This window comes from Sciurus vulgaris (assembly GCF_902686455.1).
Source record: "Sciurus vulgaris genome assembly, chromosome: 6".
NCBI classification, from domain to species: domain Eukaryota; kingdom Metazoa; phylum Chordata; class Mammalia; order Rodentia; family Sciuridae; genus Sciurus; species Sciurus vulgaris.
Window position 1 is genome coordinate 144837998 of NC_136466.1, and position 18409 is coordinate 144856406.

The 18409-nt window shown below is 42.6% G+C and overlaps 1 protein-coding gene across 9 annotated transcripts in view; it reads right to left on the reverse strand.

The window, feature by feature from the left end:
• Positions 1 to 18409, reverse strand: part of PDZD2 (PDZ domain containing 2) — a 373385-nt gene that overhangs the window by 177353 nt on the left and 177623 nt on the right. Inside the window, exon 1 of one of the 9 annotated variants that reach the window (XM_079144477.1) lies at positions 17722 to 18116. The exons of the other annotated variants lie outside the window; for them this stretch is intronic. The gene's annotated coding sequence lies outside the window, so the exon portion shown is untranslated. Of the gene's footprint in view, positions 1 to 17721; positions 18117 to 18409 lie in introns of those variants that run through there. 9 annotated transcript variants of the gene reach the window in all.

Sequence of the window (18409 nt, forward strand, 5' to 3'; positions counted from 1 at the left end):
TTCATTCATTCTTCTACACTGATAAATGTTTAATTTTCACGTTTCCCCATTCAAACGCTTTTGGAGTGAATATGTGTTCACATGCAAGTATTTCAATAGAGTGCAATCTAGGGTCAAAGAATATGTGCAATTTAAATTTTAATAGGTAGTGACAAAATACCTGTGACAAGTTTTACTTCCATGGAGAGCATGCAAATACCCATATCCCTAATCTAACTAGACTTGATTCAGTCTTCCTCCTTAATTTTTACATAAGCCTGACCTAAACCTTCACATTATCCGGACTGGATGACGGACAGTAGCAATAGGGAAAACAACAAAAACTACTCTGATTTGCATTTTCCTGATGACTGGAGGAGTTGTTATGATTTGCATTTGGAATGTCAAAAAGCTCATGTGTGAAAGACTTGGTTACCAATGCAGTAATATCCAGAGGCGGATAATCCACTGATAGCTGAATGGACTTCTGGGAGTGGAGGACACTGTAGGCAGGTGGGGCCTGGTTGAAGGAAGTAGGTCACTGTATGTGTGTCCTTGGAAACTGTATCTTGTCCCGGGCCCATTCCTTCCCCTGCTCCCTCGCTATCTGCTTCCTGCTGCCAGGAGCTGAGAAGTTTTCCTTGCCATGGTTATCTACCATGATGTTCTGCCTTGCCTCAGGCCCAAAGCAATGGAGTCAATCAAGAACTCTTGAACTGTGACCCAACATAAGCTTTTCTTCCTTTAAGTTGTTTCTGTCAAGTATTTTGGTCACAGTGATGAAGATACAATTTTTTTTAGAATGTTGTTTGGTCATGTGCATGTTCTCCTTTGTGACTTACCATTTCTAATCGAGTCAGCCCTCCATAGTGGTGGGTTCTGGATCCATGGATTCAGTACACCATGGGTCAAAAATACATGGAGGGAAAAAAAAAATACACAGAACTTAATGAGCGCGTACTGACTTTCTTGTCATTATTCCCTAAACAATACAATCTAACAACTACTTAAATAGCATTTGCATTGTAAGGAACCAATTCCCTGAAGATACCAAGAAACAACTATACTCTGCCCATTTGTTTTGTCTGTTGTTTCATTAATTCATAGGTTTTTATATAAACCATTAATCCATTGTCCTGTTTTATATACTCAGTCTATTATTTTTTAAAACTTTAGTCATGGCATTTCCCCACAAAGGATAAAGGCAGTTTCTCACGTACCATTCACTGGCTTCCAAATGGTTCTTTCCAGTAGCAGAATTATTTCTCCAATGCAACCAAATCCTCAACAGCAAACAGACAACAGCACAATTGTCCTGGCTGAGGCTGAGTGGATGTCCCAAGTCCCATCAGCTTCCCCTTCTTGATTCTGAAAGGGCCTTTGGTGCTCCCAGGAGCAAACTTTGGAACTACAGATTGAGTACAACTCCCCCTGGCAACAAATGAAGTTCAAGAAGAGAGGGGCTAGAGAGATGAGTCCAAGGTCTAACAGAAACAGGACAAGTCAGACCTCAGGTCTCCACTTTCTGTCTATGAGCCAGTCTGATATTTAAATTACACAGGGGAGATAATTTAAGACTTGACCCGAAAACAAAACTTGGCAAGGCTGCATCTGATTCATGTACTTTTTTCTCATTAAAGAAAGTAACTGATAATTTCACTCAAAAAACAAAAACAAAAACAAAAACTCATTTAAATAAGCATTTATCATTGCTGTCTAATTATTTACTAACATGTTAACTTTCTGTTTCTCCACCCTGGACTAAATCAGAAGAGAATCCTTGTCTCTGTCTGTCTGTCTCTCTCTCTCTTTTTTCTCTCTTGTGCCTCCAAGACCCAGAACTGGACCCAGATAATTACCGGTCTCAATGAATGGTTGCTCAATGATAACGCCAATCATTACTTTTAAAACCATTCACAAAGTTAAAAATAAGCAGAAAATGGTGCAGTTTGCTTAAAAAATAAAATCCACTGCAAATACCAATACAGCCTTTGCTAGAGTTGCTGTCCATTAGCAGGTGGTCTAAAATGTGGGCTGTAGGGCAGGGAACAGGTCAGTCTGGATAACCCACATGGAAGAGGGTGGCAGTGCTAAAGACACATGGCTGCCTCTCCTCCTCCTCCTTTATGGAATTCCCCAGTCTTCTGATTCTTATGCCTGCGCTTTACAGGAATCTGGCACTTGAGGGCCTCTTAGCAAAAACCCCAGGAGAGCTGGGGCAGTCTGAGTCAGTGTGCTTCTGGCTGACATCCTTTTCTCACCTACAGTAGTCCACCTCACCTCCCAATGGTGGGAACTTGGCTAATTGTGGGACTTCTGTGTCAGGTCCCTCCTCTGTAAAGCGGACTCAATAATAGACTGTGCGCCTTGTCGCATAGAGAGGATTAGTGTCGAGGTATGTGTGTTGCTGAGCATAATGCCTCATGAATGAAATCATTGGCGATCATTTTATGTGATGGGGAAAGACAGTCTACAGAGCTGTCAACTTTCAGAATGAGTTCTTACATGCCCAGAATCAGGGAATGGACTCAGATGAAGCTCTATCAAAATATGGCAAAATGGGACAATTTGAGCCAACATTATTAAAAATACATTCCTGAGAGAATACTTCTAATTTACAAAGCAAGTCAAATCCAATCCTAATATCAAATAATAGACGTAGGTCTTAGATGTCCTAGAGCAGAGGATAAGATTTATGGGGAACCTTGAGCCAACCTGCTGATCAGAGATCCTAGTCCTAAACCACAGTCAAAAAGTCACCTTCCTATCTCTGTGTCTGAGGCTCTAGGAGCTCATGTTGACTCGATTTGGTTGCCAGGACATTTTCAGCTTCCATTTGGCTTCCTTGAAATCACAAGGAATGTTTTCTGGCTGAGGTCCCCACTACTGGGAACAATAACTATTTCATACATTGGTATTTAGTTACTGAGGTATGGGGGCCCAATGGCCAATACAAATAGGGTTCCTGCAGACCAGATTTGATCTCTGCAAATGAGAATCCAAGCTACAGCCACTCTGGAGCAGCTGAGGAGAGAGAAATTTCTGTTCACAGAATTTTGAGCACTTTTGCTTCCATCCATTCATAGAGATTGTTAGAGAGGGCTGAAACACAGGTGATGATTTTAAATAATTGAAAAGTCAGTGTCTTCAAATTGACTAAATATGAAACATCTTAATGGATTTTAGCATAAAGTAGCAACGAAAGGGCGTATCATTACTCTGGTCTTTTAAAGTAGATGTGGCTAGAGAAATTGTGAGCAGTTTCAGAACCCCATCAGTCGCAACGCCAAAATCCCATTTGGGGTTGAACTGGGGATCTGTTTGGTCTTGGAAGGCACCCTTCTGTTCATACCAGAAGGATTTGTTTTTAACCTAAGAGATATTGAAGGCACAAAGAAAGACACTAAGGAAACCATTTTGAAATTTGCTTCGAAAGGAAGGGGAAAAAAATCTCTAGTCCTTACTGATCTCTGAAGATTGTACAAAAAGAAGAAAAGGAGAAGGCAAGCAAAAATGTAGGTAGGAAAAAAGATCTACAAAATCTACGTGGGGCTGGGGGTACAGCTTTGTGGAAGAGCACCTGCCTAGCCAGCACATGGCCCGGGATTTTATCCCCAGTACCCACACTGGAGGCTCTGCCTCTCCTGCTGAGAAGAGTCTCAGGAGACAGTGATCAGGATAACTAGGTTTGTTCCCAGACCCAGCCTCTACTCTAAAATACAAGAATGTGTGATAACTTACTGGGTCATACGGGAGAAGAAATGTCCATTTTCAATATCCAGTTGAGCAACCCCAACACTGACAAGATTTGGAATGTAAATTGGACCACCCCCAAAGAATGACAACAGCAGTGTCATAGTCCAACTACGGACACTGTCCAACACCTTCATTGTTAGATGGTGCCATGTCTATATAGTTTGCCAGTGGGATTGAGGGATGTATAATAACAGATATTTAAACACTGTATTAGCTATCTTCTACCAAGTTCCAAAATCAACTGAGTTCACTCAACCAGGAAAAAATGACCTGGGCTGGGGAGATAGCTCAGTTGGTAGAGCACTTGCCTAGCAAGCACAGGCCCTGGGTTCAATCCCCAGCATCACAGTGTGGGGGTGTGGGGATGCATGTTGGAGAATAAGATCTGCATGTTTTCAAACACTTCTCCCCTCTTCCCTTGCTGTGGCCCCTCAGAACAAGAGGCCCAGGAACCTCACAGTAACCTATGCCATTCAGGGTCTTGAGACCGTCTCCTCTTCTGAGGTTCAGAAAAGGAGAGCAGTGCTTTTAAAACCAAATTGTTGGAAGATGGGTTGGTTGATGGAGGACACTTGGAAGGGATGGAGTCTGTCGTTTGGGACCAAGAAAAAAAGTCAGTAAGGAAGATATAGTCCAAGTGCACATTCAGTGAATAGAGAAGCCCCAGGGCAGCTCTCTAGGCATGCTCAGCTGTCACAGTCATAAGCAATCTGAGCATGCGCGGTTCCAGCTGTCAAGCATGTAAACCATCGTCATGGTATTTTTCTCCTTGTCTCACAAACTAAAATGCAAACCACTTCAAATCTCTGGACTCTAGTTTATCATTTTATTCAGACACTAGGACTACAGCCAATTAATACAGAGCTGTGAGATTTCCTCAACAACAAAAAGGGGGCTTTTCAGCAACTTTGCAAAGCAAATTTCTGTGAAGCAACTTTCCTTTAGTCTTGTGTCAAGGGTACTAGGCATGATCTTATCAGAAACAATGTGATTACAATGAACAAAGCACAGCACTTCAGAACAAGTTATGAAAGGAAAGGGTTGGCTCTCTGATAAAGCACTCAAGTCTAAACTGCTAATAATTCTATGCTACTCAAGAGAGGCTTCGAAACAGCTAATTTTTTTTTTCACAGTGCTGGGTATTGAACTCAGGGCCTTGTGCATGCTATGCAAATATTTTACCACTGATCTACCTTCCCAACCCAGCTAAAATAGCTGAATATTTTAAAATGTAGTAAGCTCTCCTACCATCATAGTGAACATTTGTTAAAAGCTTAAACTGGGCCAGGTCCATGAAATAACTCATTGAATCCTCATAGCCCTTTATAAGGAGATATTATTGTTAGCAGCATTTTACGGGGGGGGCGGGGGGGGGGAACTGAGGCACAGGCCATTTCCTGCAAAAATGTGAAACCTGGGCAGTTTGGTGTCAGGATTTCAGAGCTACACAGACATTGCAGTTTTGTTAAGAATAGAATCTGAGGACATACCCGGTCACAGCACAACCAGAGCTCCACTGATCTTGCCTATGTGTGCCCTGGCACATATCCTGGCTCCAGAGGCAATGCTCTCTGTGCTACGTTAGGCTCAGGGAAATTTGTGCAATTACAGATGACAATGTAATTACAGAGTTTATAATTTAAAAAGGTACTTTAGACCTGTAGTCAGTTGTTTATGCTTAATTACCAAGACCAACCTCCAAGCAATTAGGAGGATGCTGCAAGATTGCTGGAAACAAAAAGTCAAATTCAAACATCAGTTGCATTATTTTACACCAGCAGTAATTAGATGATATAAGAAAAAATAATTGATTGCTATTGTAATGTACAAAGCTGCTCCCCCCCTTTCTGGTGCAGCCATTTTCCCCGTCTCCCAACCACTTGTCAATCTGTGAACATCCTAGCTAGCTATTGGTTCATCAGTTAGATTGCAAGTATCCTTCTCCGTTATTGGTCCTCTGTTAGCCTGGCAGAATTCAACTGCTTCATAGCTACCCCACGATCTTTTCTCACGCTTCTCTCCTACTCACGTTCTCTATCCTCCTTGCTTTTCCACTCTGTTTAGTGCCGTCCTTTCTCGTTCCCTTTCTTTTTCTCTCATTTTCTCTCTTACCCTTCAGGGAGACACTTCGTTTGCTTAATAAACTCCCTTATGTGATTTCCTGTGTCTGGCGTGGTTTTTGTGGAATCCCTTACAGCTATAGTAACCAAAACTGCATAGAACATAGGCATGAGTCTTAATTCTTTATTTTGGTGGTACTTTATTCTTTATTTTGGTATTTTGAACCTGGGATGCTCTACCACTGAGCTACATCTCCCATCACTTTTATTCTTTTATTTTGATAGGGGGCTCACTAATTTGCTGAGGCTGGTCTTGAACTTCTCATCCTCCTGCATCACTTAAGACACTGGGATCACTAGTGTGTATCACTGCACCTAGAACAAAGGCAAAAGTCCAAAGCAACCTTAGTAAGAAGTTATCAAACTTTACTGAAGTATGTAAAAGAAGATTTGGCTTAATGGGGTCATAGGCCTTATTTGTGGGAAGAAAAGATATTTAAAATGTCAATATTCCCCAATTGATCAATTATCTTCAGTGAAATTTCCACAAATCTCTCAATAATAATTTTTAGAAAACTTGAAAGAACTTAGTAATTATACAGGGCAGTATAAGACTGAGAACAAGACCACTCTGTAAAAGAAGTACAAAACGGGGCTGGGATTGTAGCTCAGTGGTACAGCGCTTGCCTCGCATGTGTGAGTCCCTGGGTTCGAGTCTCAACAACACATAGAAATAACTAAAATAAAAGTCTAAAAAATACAATAGCATTTTTTTAAAAAAAGAAGTACAAAAGGATGCACTCCCCCTATCAGATATTAAAATACTATAGATATTAAAACTATAGTAATTAAGACAAGGTGATATTAATGCAGGATTAGATGAATTATCAGAAGGGAATAGGAGCCATATATATATATATATATATATATATATATATATATATATTTAGGAGACCTATATATATTTAAAGGATTACATGGAGTGAGAACATGTTAATCACTATAATGATTTTTAATCCATTTAAAATTTATTTTTAATCCATTTTAAAATTGTTTTTCTCTTCAGAGTAAGTTAAATGTCTAATTATATATTTCCTACATGAAAGCCAAAAGATCTCCCCTAAATTTGAAAAACTGCTGAAAGAAAAATATAGAGGATAGAGAATTTTCTTAAAACAGAAAAGAGAGTTAAAATGAATGACTCCAAGTCTGCTTCTCTAGAGAGCCCTGACTAATACAACAATATTGCAAGTTTTGGGGTAGCATGGTCTCTCAACAACTAAAATGACACATAATTTTTCTAACGTTGACGGGGATAGAAAATCTTGCTTTGTGAGAAGGAGGGCCAATGAGAGGCCTGTTAACACTCTCCACTGGGATTTAACACATCTTGCATTCATTTCCTGGAAGAAAATATCTCATGAGAAGATAAAGTTCTTGGGAGAGGTGGTTTCTTGTTGGATATGGGGTTTTGTATTTTGTTTGTTTTTCCTGGTGGAAATTTCCCTCTGGGCCTGTGATGACTTCTTGGCAAGACACCTTGAGGGGAGGACAGACATCCACACCCTCATGTGGGGGGTGAAGAAGAGCTGGAGAAGGGAGGTCCATCCTTCCTGTACCTGGGATGCTTCTCAGAGGGATTATCCATGCTTGCTTCAACAAAACCACGGCTGACAGGCTGTCTGAGAATGACCACTCTCCACAGACAACCTCTCCTACAGATGTCACTCTGTTTTGCTCCTACTGTTATCAAAAGTGTCAAGTGGGTTGGCTGCATCCAACAGAAAATAATCTGTCTAATGTGCCTCCAAATGCCACATATCCTGGGTATAAGGTAAACTCCTGTGTTATTAGCCTTTTGTTGCTGTAATGAATACTTGAGAAAAAACGGCTTGGAGGAGGAGACATTTATTTGGCTCACAGGTACAGAGGTACAGAGGTTTCATTCCATGGTTGGCTGGTTCCATTACTTTGGGCCTAAGGTGAGGCAGAAATCATGGTGACGGGTTTGGAGAAGCTTCTCAGCTCATCACACCCAGGAGGTGGGGGATAGGGGGAGAGAGGGAGAGAGATAGAGAGAGAGAGAGAAAGGGGGGGGTGGGAAGGGGGGGGGAGAGAGAGAGAGACCCCAGTGACAAGAAATACCCTCCCAGGAGACCTCCAATGACCTTTCCTCTCCAACTAGGTTCACGAACAATATCCTCTACCCACTCCCAGTAGTCAATTCAGTCATCAATGGATTAATTGACTGACCAAGTCAGAATCCTCATAATCCAATCACTTCTCCAAAGCCCTACCTCTGAACATTGTTGCATTGGGTACCAGGCCTCAAATACTTTGGGGGATATTTCATATCCAAACCACACGCCCAAATATAAGTTGGTATCCTTTTCCTAGTGTAGAGTCTGTATTGATTTCAGAAAAAAATATGTTGGAGTCATTTTAATTTTCTGCATTTCTGTCCATTTTCTTTTGTTTTGATTTGCCTCTTGTAAACCAAGAAAATCTCAATTAAGAAACAACAATGGAGTTACTGAAGCAGTGATTCATGGTGACAATATGTCTCAAATAAATACTTCTTGAAATTTCATTTCCTACATAATTAAAGGCATCTTCACTGGATCATAAGGTGACTCCAAATATAAGTGATTGTCTACTGTCCCAATCAGAGGATAATTGAAAATGTTATTATGGACAATTTGAACAGACAAATGTATATGATATAAATGAAAGAATTGGTACCAATAAATACAAATGTTCTATTTAAGATAATAAAATGTTACATTTAAGATATTTACCTGAAGATCTCAAAATAGTAATACACAAAATTATACATGTGCAAATACTATAAAACATATAATGTAGGTCAACATTATATGTTGTTACTAATTTAGAAGTTTCCTAGCTTCCTCCACCTCTGGTTATCATGCTTTAGGAGACATTCAGTTCTCCTGTGTCAGTGGCAATTTTACACCTGTTTCTGTGATTACAGCTTCATTCTAAATTTTCTAGAACATACCCTTTTCACTTTGTTCTAAGTTATTTGAATAAGGTTCTTAACTGGTTCCATTTATAAAAGATCTTTAAAAGTCTTGTTGACAAAGAAATCCAACACTTCTTACTGTGAGGTCAGATGCCCTGTAATATCACTAGATTTTTTTTTAAACACCCCCCTCATTTTAAAATATGATTTCCTCAGTTGACCTTCAAAGATAGCCAAAACCAGCACTAAGGTCATTTCAGGCTAATGGGTGTTCTCTAAATAATACTCTGATGTCCAAAATAAAATAATTGCAAGCTCTTCCCACAACATGAGAGAATTTGTTACAATTTAAATGTAAGGCATTTCTCTCTCTCCTCCCCTGCCCCCTGTTAGCACTGGAGATTGAATCCAGGGCCTCACACATGACATGCCAGACAAGCACTCTACCACTGAGCCACATCCCCAGCCTTTTTTATTCCAAGACAGGGTCTTGCTAAGTCATCTAGACTGGCCTCAAACTTGTGATCCTCCTACCTCAGCCTCCTAAGTAGCTGGGAGAATCTGTGCATGCCACTGTGCCTAGGCAGCTCTCTCATTTCGGCTAACTTTTGGGGGGTACCTACCCTGCCTTATATCTGAGTATATGAAGTGAATTATAACTTTGTTTCCCACATTTCCTCTCATCTGCCTCTTTTCCTCAGCAGGTAGCCATGGCAACATGGCACAAAATATAAGTGGACTTTCTCAGAGTAGATCTGGGAACTCCAGAGGAATCCAAAATTTTGGGTGCAAAGGATCCAGAAACAGGTGCCTCTTTCACAGTGCAGATGGGTACTGCCATCTGAAGCACATTGGAAGGGCCACTGGATTTCTGTTTCGACTTGTCTTTCTTTTTCTTTTAAAAATAATTTGTACGGTGTGGTAAGATGCCTTTAAGGATGGCAGGAAGTATCTGCTGGGGGCAAGCTCCTGGGCAGCAGCTGTGTGGCCGTGAATACTCCCGGATGCCATCACTATTTTCTGAAGGGGATAGACCCACCCTTCCTGCCCTCAGATGCCCCAGCTCACAGCATCAGGAGGGAGAATCTGAGCTCAGCTCAGCACTGCTAGGAGGCACTGCCAACAGCAACAGGAGCCAGAGAGGCTGCATGTAAGAGATATGGAGAACTTTCTGGAACATTCTCAAGAAGGGCCTAACTTTCTTGGGAGCCTCACTGGAGCCCCAGTGACATTACCTATGTCACCACTGACTGAAGTAGAAAGAAATAATGAATAGTATTCCAAGCTGTTAACAATGCATACTACAACCAATAAATTTCTTTGCAATTGGAGGGGGAAAAGTAGGAAAAACAGAGACTGATAACAATGACAAATGTGTATCAGCAAGGACAATAAGTCATGAAGGAGAGAAAACCTAAGCAGTAAGAACTGAGGAGTGCGGGGCAGTGGTCCACACCTGTAATCCCAGTGACTGAGGAGGCTAAGGCAGGAGGATCACAAGTTTGAAGCCAGCTTCAGCAACTCAGCAAGGCCCTAAGCAACTTCATGAGATTCTGTTTCAAAAATAAAAAGGGCTAGGGATGTGAGTCAGTGGTAAAGCGTCCCTGGGTTCAATTCCCAGAACCAAAAAATAGATAAATAAAATAAAAATAAAAGAACTGAGCGCTGCTGGGATTTACCTAGTGCTAAGGTTTATATATGATTTGCTCCCAACAAAATTAATGTGGAGACTGATCCCACAGCTGCAGTGAGGGGCGGTGGGGCCTCATGGCAGGAGTTGTCAAGGAAGCATCGCGTGAGTGGATCAGTGATCAGTGCCCTTTTCACAACAGTAAGTCATCACTCTCACAGAACTATATTAAGTACAGATGTGTTTTTTTTGTTTGTTTTTTTGCTGTACTGGGGATCGAACTCAGGGCCTTGTGCTTGTGAGGCAAGCGCTCTACCAGCTGAGTTATCTCCCCAGCCCACAAATGTGGGTTTTTATAAAGTGACTCCTCCCTTCGTGTTCTCTCCTGCATGTGTCCACTTGCTTTTCCGCTTTCTATCATGAGTTGAAGCAGCACCAGACCCTTGCTCCAAGTGGCCATCTGATTTTGGGCTTCCCGGCCTCTAGAACCATAAACCAAAATAAACTTTTTTTCTTTGTAAATTATCCAATCGCGGATATTCTGTTATAGCAACAGAAAACAAACTGAGACAGCTAGAGACCAAAAGGGTTCCCGCCAGCCAACTGATGAAGTCTAGATTCTTACAGTAGACATGAATGAATAATGCCCTAAAGTAACATACAGACCAGGTACATTGGGAAGTTTGGTAGTTATAACATGAAAAACAAATTTGTTTAATTCTCCTTGGCATTTTCCCCATTAGGAAAACTGATCTTTAACCCAAGCTTCATTTGATGAACATGGAAACTGATTCAGGGACCTTAACAATTGGCTCAAAAGTGACAAAGAACATTGGAGAAAGGAGAAGCAGAAAGAACAGCTCAAGGGGTACAGGAGTTATATTTTTTTAAAGTTTTATATGCCCGACACAGTGAACACTTTCTATGCAGTGTATCACTTAATACTTACCACTAATTTATGAGGTGAGACAAACCTCATTCCCACTTTACAGTCAGGAAAACCAAGGCAAAACGAATTTTCCCCCAAGTCATGTGGGTCGACTGGGCTTGGAAAGTCAGTACTTCATTTACTATAGAACTAGAACTGAACATGTGGCTGGGGGCAGTGGTACACACCTGTGATCCCAGCTACTTGAGAGGCTGAGGCAAGAGGATCACAAGTTGGAGGCCAGTCTGGGCCACTCAGACACACCCTGTCACAAAATAAAAAAAAATAAAAATGGCTGGGCGGGTATCTCTGAGGTAGAGCATTTGCTTAGCCTTGGACTCAATCCCCAGTATCAAAAAACAAAAAAGAACTGAGTATGTCCTACGCCACCTGTTTAAGTCAGCCGTTTCACTGCTGTGCCGGAAAGACCTGACAAGAACAATTACAGGGGAAAAAGTTTATTTGGGGTTCATGGTTTCAGAGGTCTCAGTCCATAGAGGGCTGACTTCATTCTTTGGGGTCTGAGGTGAGGACGAATACCATGGAGAAAGTGTGTGGCAAAGGAAAGCACCTGGGAGCGTGACCCCAGGAAGCGGGAGCGAGGGAGAGACCCTCTCTTCACCAACGACAACATATAAACCCAGAGGCTCGCTCCCTATGATCCACCTCTCCCAGCTGCACCCTGTCTACCTTACCACTCAGTTAATTCCAATCAGCGGATGAATGCACTGAAGAGGTTAAGGTCTCACAACCCAATCGTTTCACCTCTACACTTTCTTGCATTGGCTCACACATGAGTTTTGGGGGGACACCTCATATCTAAGCCATGACACCACCTTACACTATCTGTATAGCTCTGTATGGCACAGTCCTCCTGAGCCTAGGGCCCAGGACTACAAAATAAGGACAATACTTAGCTATTCAAGCATGAGAGCCTTTAAAAAGCTCAGCACAAAGCCTGACAAATCACACGGCCTCCCAAAAGGCCACCAACTCTCCCTGCATTCCCTAATCTTCTGGACATAAATCCCACAGGTATGGGGTACCGATGCATCAAGACACACAAGACCCCAAGCCTGGAATACTAACTGGGCACTCATCTCATCACACAAGACCTAGTCTTGCTCTCGGTGGTCTATCTCATTTTCTTTGTTTCTGTTCATTAGGAAAAGTTTTTTCTTGTCCATCTTAAGTCAACTTTAAGCTGTGAATTAGCGGAGACAGAGGTTTTTGGTTTTGTAGGGAACACCTTGTACTCTGATCCTTGCACTAAATGGACCCATGAAAATCCATCATTGAAGAAGCAGCACTGACCCCTATACAGTGACACGCTCCACCCTTGCCCCCCACAGGCTCACCAGCAGCCCTGGGCTGGCTGGAAGGAGAGCACGCCTGCAGATGAGAGCAAAGCCTCTGGCTCCTATAACCACAGAGACTCTAACGGGTCCAACCCTACCCAGCACCTCATACACCCACATGAAATGTTGCTCCAAGTTGAAAGGTGGTGGAGATGCATGTCCAAAAGTGTGGGTTTCTCTGCATGCTCCCCTGCTGTCTACACTGGGGGCTAATGTTGGAGCCTGGGTTGGAATCCACCGTCTGCTTCCCATTAGGCTCTTTCACGAGCTTGGGGCATGACTGTCTGGTTTGCATTTGTGGCACAGAGGGAAGCAATAAGGGGCAGCAGAGGGGCGATTTAAAAGACACCTGGTGGAAGTTAGCTGCACCAGAAGATGACCAGGCAGGGTGGCTGGGGGAAGGTGGGGCGAGGTCCCTGGGAGGAGTCAGGACACCAGTGCTGGTCTCACCCCCACCATCGACCACATGTGCTCCTGATGAAGCTCTGAGCCTCTCAGCCTGAACTTCACCTCGAGAGAGTGAAACTGGGTTCAATGTGCTCTGAGATCCCTTGAAAATTCTAGTAGTTGAGCCCTTTAAGAGAGAGACCCTTGACTGATTAAACACGAACACTAAAATCTAGCATAGCTTGTTTCCTCTCACTGGTGCTGGGTAACTGCTGTCTGCATAAACGATGAACCAATGCTGATAAGGATACAGAGGAAGCCTGTGAAATTTCATTAACAGTCACAGATGCACGACACACACACACACACCTATACATCTTATTTTACTTGCAGGGTTGCAAATTGTTGTGACCTTGGTCAGGCCGTGTACTAGAAGGGAGAAAGCAGAATAATCTTTCTCACTCACCACAGCAACCTGGGGCTAGGAACTGAAGGCAGAAGAGACACATGAATAAGATAACAACAAATCTCAGACAAGGTACAATTCCAATTCAAATGTGGCAAATATAACTGGCATCTCAAAGCCAGACTTGACAATTAAGACTATATCTGAGAAAGAGATGGATGTGGGGTGCTGACAGTCAGGGTTCAGCAGGAATCCAAAGGCATACTCAGAACGGTTTAATCACAGGGGACTATTTACAGAAGTGTTGGCAGGGCATGGTGCACAGAGGCCAGCGACCATGGGAAACGGTTACCACCTCTAGATCTGAGAGACAAGGGAAGGAAGCATGGTTAATGGTTTGTGTGGGAGCTGGAGCCATGAACGTGAGTTGTACCCCTAGAGTTTCGAGAAAATCAGCCATTGTCAGAACCTCAGCTGGCAGAGAGGACAGCGAGGTGAATGATAAATACCCTGACACTCTCTCCTCTTGCTTCCCATTGATAGAACACACTAGTTGAACCTAACCAGAAAGAGAAAGCACGAGAACCCAGATGCCACATGTCCCAAGAAGCGATCCGCTTGGCATAGAGGAAGGTAGAGACTGACCCTGGAGATGGGGAGGGACAAGAATGTGCCCATATGCACATATTTGCGATGTACTGAGGACAAATACATTTTTGACTTCTCAAAAAGATTATTTGTTCTGCAAAATGACTTCACCACAGGATTGATCTAAATGGAAATATAAAGGTCTTCTAGCATATCTCAGATATATTTAATTTATTAAAATGAGAACTTCTTATTGTTTAAGACATGGTGTATTTGTTTCCAAAGGGCCTAAGAAATGAAACTGTAAAGAAGACAGTCCCCTAACCAGACGAAATTTGTTCATAAGTATTCTTTTATCTATCCCCACAGGCCGCCCTCCCCCACAATTTCCAAAAGATAAAACAAACTCCAAAGTTTGCATACTAATGCATTTTTCCATTTATATTTTTTATCGGTTGGCAATTGAAATAAGAATCTCAGAGGTCAGCCAAAAGTCTTAAATAACGAATAAAAGAGTCTGACATATTATCTCTCGATTCAAAAGTGTAATAAGACATGTTATGAGAAACCACCTGGAAAAAGGCACTCAGCAGGCAACATTTCAGGGATCAGACTTTCACACAGCAATTCTCTGCCAACTAATGCTTAACCTTTAATAGGCACCCCTGGAAAAAGTTCCAAAAATATTAGTGTCTGCAAAATGCCATCTGCTTTTGTGCAAGGTTCTACTGATGGTAATGAGAATCTGGAATTGGGTTTAGCACCCCTCTAAGGGTGGAGGTTTAGGGGTAAAAGGTAACATGAGGGAGGAGAAGGAAAAGATGAATTAAATACCTCACAGTCACCTCCCAATTAGTGACCGGGGGTCTGAGATTTCTCAGGACATCTCAGCTCTTCTAGCCCATGCTACTTAAATGTCAAATCCTGGAGGAAGACTTGCCGATATTATGGTCCTTTGCCTCTGTGGGGAAATTCATTACCATTACAATTAATGAGCATCTGTAATAGCATGAAAAATCCTGGTGTTTATTTATTCATAATAATATCTGACTTCCTGTTATACACCATGGATGGTATAAAGGTGTTCAGGATAAAATAATAAATTACAAAGTGAAAAGTATACACATTATGTAGTATTAAGTGGGTTCCAGAACCAGACTGCTGGTTTTTTTTTTGTTGTTGTTGTTTTTTGTACCAGGGATTGAACCCAGGGGCACTTAGCCACTGAGCCAAATCCCCAACCCTTATAAAAAATATTTTATTTAGAGACAGAGTTTCCCTGAGTTACTTAGAGCCTCACTAAATTACTGAGGTTGGCTTTGAACTTGGGATCCTCCTGCCTCAGCCTCCTGAACCACTGGGATTAACAGGCCTGGGCCTGGGCCACTACGCCCAGACTGCTGATAGTTGAGTCTCACAGAATCCTCATATATGAGATAAGCTCATATATGTGATGCTTCTAACAGTACCTGTAAGTAGTAAGTGCTCAATGAATTTTGGCTATAATATGAAAACCACATCCCTGAAATTTTGGTCTAGTAAGAGACAGATATAAACAGGAAAATGATGGTACAATGCTAAGTGCAATTAAGGACTTCCCTTCACACCAACTTTCTAGCAGGAATGGAACGGCTCCAACGGGCCTTTCATTCATAAAATGAGAGGGCATCACTGCACTTGAGCCGAACCGGAAAACACAGAAATGAACAGTCTACTTTCTCCTGCATTCTGGTCTTTCTGACACCACTGAGCACTTCCTGAGTTTATTTCATCTTCCAGGCTTCCCGAAGGCTGACATGCACAAAGGATGGAAGGCAGAGGAAACAATGGCCAGGGGGCAGGCAGGGGTGAGTCAGAACCCAGAGTTTGGCTCTTCGCTGCAGCAGTGCCATGTCATTTTAAAACAGACTCCACTGTGGAGACAGCCTAGGACCTTCTCGCCTGGGGACTGGCCAGCAAGCTCCAAAGCAAAGAAACCCTTTTACCCCAATGTCTCATGGTCATTCCTACCTCTGCAGTTGGAATAGAGTAAAATTACTTTCATCTGCCTAGGAAACAGCAGAGTTGAGAGGAATCTTATATGGAATCAAAATAAGAATCAAATGAGGAATCGGGAGGCTCAAAGCGGAGTGAGCCCACGGCCTCCAACTCTTTTTGGAGACAAGGCAAGGCATAAATCAATCTCCACCTGTGTCAGTCTGGCAGCAAGTGATTCCAAACCCTGACTCAAAATGGCTTAAACAGGGAGGAAACCAACCACCTCACAAGACAGGAAGTGAAGGGCGGGGAGGGCTCGAGGTGCTTTCTCTGGGGCTTTCTACAACCTGCTTCTTCTGCATACTGGCTTCATCCCAAGGCTGGATGCAAGACCTGTAGCAGCTCAAGACAGCAACGTGCAGAGGAAGCAAAAGGATCACTGATTTTGTGTCCTTAGGAATGAGCAAACCTTCCCTAAAAGTGACCCAACAGATTTGAGGTCCTCACACCTCACTGTCAGGATTGTATAGCAGGCTCTTTCCTATGCTTGTCTCTGGGGTGTGGCATGGAGGCACTGGACCGGAATGGGCTAATCATCTCCAAGAACAATGCTTCTGGAGTTCAAGACTGCTCCACCCACCAAGGGGCTGCTGGTAAGGACCAAAGAGGGAAATGAGCTTGACCCTAATTCAAACAAGTTAGCCACAGGATCAAACACATTCAGAAACGCCCTCTGCCTGATGCCTCATACATAAGCAGCAGCACAATGAGCGGAGAGAGAAAACTCAAGCATGTCAATATAAATGCTCAATAACTACTCTATTGAGGCAATTTTAAGCACTACTGACTGACATAAAACTATAACATGGCCTAGGCAAACACAGTGGTCCACATCTGTAATCCTAGCTACTTGGAAGGCTGAGGCAGGAGGATTGAAAATTCAAGGCCATTTTGGGCAATTTAGCAAGATTATCTAAAATAAATAAATAAAAAGAATTGGAGATGTAGCTCAGTGGTACAGTACCCCAGCGTCAATCCCTCAGAATGGGGCAGGGTGGGGACAATGTGGCCTATTTGCATAATCATCCCAAGTGGGCACTTGCAGTATCAGGGTATAACTGTAGAAGGAAGAAGTGAGTGGAGGGTTCCAAGTCAAAGCTGGGTACTTCCAGCAGGAGCCTCAAGCATAATGGAGTGAGAGGAGAGGGCAGAATTTTTTAAAAAGTTTGGAGAAAGGAGGAAAACTAAACTTTCAGAACTAAAGAGAACAGGAAAAACAACGACTTCATCAAAATTTTGGAAACTATAAAGCACACAAATTAGGGATAACTGAGTCTGCAGATGAGAGAAAGCCAAAACCTAGCCCAGCAGTGTGGGAAGTCTAGAATTAGGCTGGGATTCACAGCTAGAGCTCCAGAGAGGTCCTAGAATTGTGAGCACCATGTACTGAAGAGGCAGGCGACCCACCCCAAACCATGAGGGCAGGCTGAAGATCTGAGTATGAAGCCATCAGATCCCCATACCACTTTCTTAATTGTAGATCCCTAGAGAGGACTTGCATTCTGTGACCTATTTCTTCTGCTGAGTCAGGACAGCTATGGATTGGAGACACCACCAGGTAGAAGGCGGACCACTCTAAATACAGCAGAAAAAGAGAAAGTCTCCATACCAAATGGTTAGACTTCTGGTCTTCTTTCCATCTGGCTCCCAGAACGCCACAACCAGCCAACTCTCCTTGGTCTCCAAGATTTCTCTTCAGCTGGGCAATTTCTCCAGATATAAGATCCTCCTCTAATAAGACAGTCATTCAGTGAAACCAAGGGTGAGCTAATTCTACAGCAGAGGTCCTCCACACTAGCTGCGCATTCAAGTCACCTGCAGAGCCTTTAATAACCACCACCACCACCTGGGCCCTAGCAAGATCATACGTCATTGTATTACTCTGCAAATGTCCATGGAAAGTTACTGTGTGCCAGGCATTGTTCTGGATTCTGAGACTTTCCTGGGTCTCCTTCTTGGAAAGGAGCTATTTCTGGGCACAAGTTCCATCCTTGCAGACCTTTCCATTAGGGTTTCAGTGATCAGTCAGGGATCATCAAACAAGTGAGGAAAGTCTTTACATGGAAGAGATTAAAAAACAAAAACAAACAAAACTAAGAGGAAATCAGAGGAAACAGAAACAATGCAGGGAGGAGAGAAATACTTCAAAGAAGCCGTAATGAGATCTGCAGGGTTGAGCAACTTTTCATCCATGAAACAATAACAGGAGGCTGTAAGAAAATCACAGATCTTTAAGGAACTCTTGGGAATTAGAAATTTGATGGCAGACATAAAAAAGGAATATATGGTTTAGAAGA